A 350-nucleotide genomic window follows, 5' to 3' on the forward strand; every position below is an offset into this window, starting at 1 on the left:
CTGCAGATGATAAACATCAGTATACATTCTCTGCAAAGTATAGAACTTGCCACTATACAAGCAATGCGTTTTTAGGAGTTGTACCAGATATATTCCACATATATAAATGCATAGGACCACTGACAAATGAATGTTCATGTTAGACGTTCTCAATGAAGCCATCAAATTGTAATTGGTGCACAGAATGCCTACTGATTCACTGAAGGAAAACACAGCATATTCCAAACTATATATGCAAAGTGGTCAGCACAACGTTGAAAGGTAGCAGACCAGTATCCTTCTAGCAATGTCAATACGGCAATGAGCAGGCAAAGTAAATCAGACACAAGCAATTTGGACAAGTCAAATAA

The sequence above is a fragment of the Heptranchias perlo genome, unplaced genomic scaffold (genome assembly GCF_035084215.1).
Source record: "Heptranchias perlo isolate sHepPer1 unplaced genomic scaffold, sHepPer1.hap1 HAP1_SCAFFOLD_1483, whole genome shotgun sequence".
Classification (NCBI taxonomy): Eukaryota; Metazoa; Chordata; class Chondrichthyes; order Hexanchiformes; family Hexanchidae; genus Heptranchias; species Heptranchias perlo.